This window comes from Pseudophryne corroboree, chromosome 10 (genome assembly GCF_028390025.1).
Source record: "Pseudophryne corroboree isolate aPseCor3 chromosome 10, aPseCor3.hap2, whole genome shotgun sequence".
Classification (NCBI taxonomy): Eukaryota; Metazoa; Chordata; class Amphibia; order Anura; family Myobatrachidae; genus Pseudophryne; species Pseudophryne corroboree.
Genome location: NC_086453.1, coordinates 286,451,593 through 286,454,291, shown reverse-complemented (window position 1 = coordinate 286,454,291; position 2,699 = coordinate 286,451,593). Strand labels below are relative to the sequence as shown.

The 2,699-nt window shown below is 45.7% G+C and overlaps 2 non-coding genes across 2 annotated transcripts; both read left to right on the top strand.

Moving 5' to 3' along the window:
* Window positions 1-364: 364 nt before the first annotated feature.
* TRNAL-CAG (transfer RNA leucine (anticodon CAG)) lies at window positions 365-447 on the top strand. Its single transcript has one exon. It is a non-coding gene; the product is annotated as a tRNA-Leu (tRNA).
* Window positions 448-1,780: 1,333 nt separating this feature from the next.
* TRNAR-CCU (transfer RNA arginine (anticodon CCU)) lies at window positions 1,781-1,853 on the top strand. The gene has a single exon. It is a non-coding gene; the product is annotated as a tRNA-Arg (tRNA).
* Window positions 1,854-2,699: the final 846 nt, after the last annotated feature.

Below are 2,699 nucleotides of genomic sequence, written 5' to 3'. Positions count from 1 at the left end.
ACATATGTGTATCTGGCACTGTGGAGGCACCCATTGGCATTTTTATATGTATGTGGCACTGTACTGGGGCATTATATATATGTGGCACTGTACAACATGACTAAAAACGGGATTATGACACACGGTTATACTCCTACAAATGTGATACCGAAAGGTGTGCGCACAAAAATGGTGTGTGGCTTTGCGACAACTAGGCCACGCCCCCCCATTTTGCGCATGCACCTAGCGCATGATAGTTCCTCTTCACCTTTACTGTGGATCTTTTCTGCCTCTTTGCCTCTGACTGGTTGGCTACCCCTGGCGTAGTACATCTGCTCCATTCAGTGCTCTCAAGGGGTTACATTTTACACTTTTTTTTCATGTTGTCAGGATGGCCGAGCGGTCTAAGGCGCTGCGTTCAGGTCGCAGTCTCCTCTGGAGGCGTGGGTTCGAATCCCACTTCTGACATGTATGTTTTTTTTTTTTTTTTTTTAAGTTAATTAATGAAAAATTAAAGATTGAAGATGTTTCAGTGTTATAGATAAAAAGATGGTTATGTTTTTTTCTAGGAGATTTTATATATATTAAATGAAGCTGCTTTATGGGCCTAATTCAGACCTGATCTCTCGATAGGGTTTTTTTGCACTGCTGCGAACAGATAGTTGCCGCCCATAGGAGAGTGTATTTTCGCTTTGCAAGTGTGCGAATGCATGTGCAGCCGAGCGGTACAAAAAAACTTTGTGCAGTTTCTGAGTTGCCCAGGACTTACTCAGCTGCTGCGATCACTTCAGCCTGTCCAGGACCAGAATTGACATCAGGAACCCTCCCTGCAAATGCTTGGACACGCCTGCGTTTTTCCAACCACTCCCAGAAAACGGTCAGTTGACACCCACAAACGCCTTTTTCCTGTCAATCTCCTTGCGATCGGCTGTGCGAATGGATTCTTCGGAAAATTCATCGCACAGCAACGATCTGCTATGTACCTGTGCGACGCGCCTGCGCATTGCATACGTATGCGCAATTCTGACCTGATTGCAGCACTGCAAAAACCACTAGCGAGCGATCAGGTCTGAATTTCCCCCCATGTCATCTCACTTCTCTGCATCACTTGGACTGGATGTGATAGGACAGGAGCTACTGCATGACCGATTGGGAAAAGGAATCAGCAATAGTTTTAATCTGTGATCTTGTTATTCAGAAACAATGTGACAGTGACACTCAGATGTGCTCTGTCCTGCACTGCGCTGCAATGTCCATTTCTGTAAAGAAAATACCCACTTGTGATGTCCAATATTCAAGACTTACCTGCTCTCATTCCTCAATTGGGTGTTCTGTTACTGACATCCATTAATTCTGTAGGCAGACTATGATTACCACAATTCTCAGCCTCTCTGTCACCAACTATCTGTGTCATCCCTGACTGCCTGCCCTTCCCCTTAGAATGTAAGCTCTCACGAGCAGGGCCCTCTTATCTCATGTGCTTATCCTTCTCTTACTTTAATAATCCTCAACTGCCCCAAATCCTGCAGTTTTCAGCCACCTTGATACTTATCTCAGTGTCATCTGCTGATGTAGCTATGTTTAGTTACCCTGTACTTGTCCAATATTGTCTTCAACTGTAAATTACTATTTTCCTGTTTTGATTATGTGCATATGTACTCTGTAATTGGGCGCTGCGGAACCCTTGTGGAGCCATATAAATAAAGGATTATAATAATAATAATAATAATAACTACTTGATTTGATACACGGCTGAAGAAATTTGATAAAAGTGGTACTTTTGACAAGTTTACAGTATGCAGCCCCAGTGGCCTAATGGATAAGGCACTGGCCTCCTAAGCCAGGGATTGTGGGTTCAAGTCCCATCTGGGGTGGTTACTTCTTACTTTGTTTTTTAATCAAAAATGATACATCTATAATGTACTATTTACATGCAAATCTTCAAAGTTTACATGTAACCCCCGCTTTCTTCATTACGGGGTGTGGTGTAAGATGTATTTTGCTGTGATACAACTCCCAGTGCCACAGGCTAGCTCTCCAGGGTCTGGCCAATACTTGACAAGGTGGTCTCTGCCCGTGCAGGCTTCTTTTTTTATATTTAACTAGGCGATTCATCGCGCCCTACGGGCGCTCTTCACACCGTCGTTTGTGGCTACGCCCCGTTAACCCCTGCACGCCTTTGAACATACGCAGGCCGGTAGAGAACAGATGCAGAAATGCAGGGCAGTATAGAGGGCATACAGAAATGGGGTCCAGTTGAGAAAAGATAGAGAGGAGTAGGGGGGAGGGAATGTACAGAAACGCTGTGCGATGGGTAAAGGATAGGGAGAGGCAGGGTGGTAGGGAGAGGATATAAAGAGAGGCAAGGTGTTACAAAATACCGTTGCAAAAGGCTACGACCCGTTAACCCCTGCACGGGCTTCAGCTAGTGGGTAAATATTGCAAGGGGGAAGGGCGTGCGATTGTCAAGGGGGCGTAGGCCTTTGTGAGGGCGTGAAGAGTGGCCGCAGGGCACAATGAATAACATAGTGTAGTATATACTGCTAGTGTATGCAGCGCAGCTTATACACACAGTGGCCACAGGTAATGGAGCCGCGTATACACACAATGGGCACAGGTAGCAGCGCAGCTTATACACACAGTGGCCACAGGTAATGGATCCACGTATCCACACAGTGGGCAGAGGTAGCAGCCCAGTTTATACACACAATACCCACAGG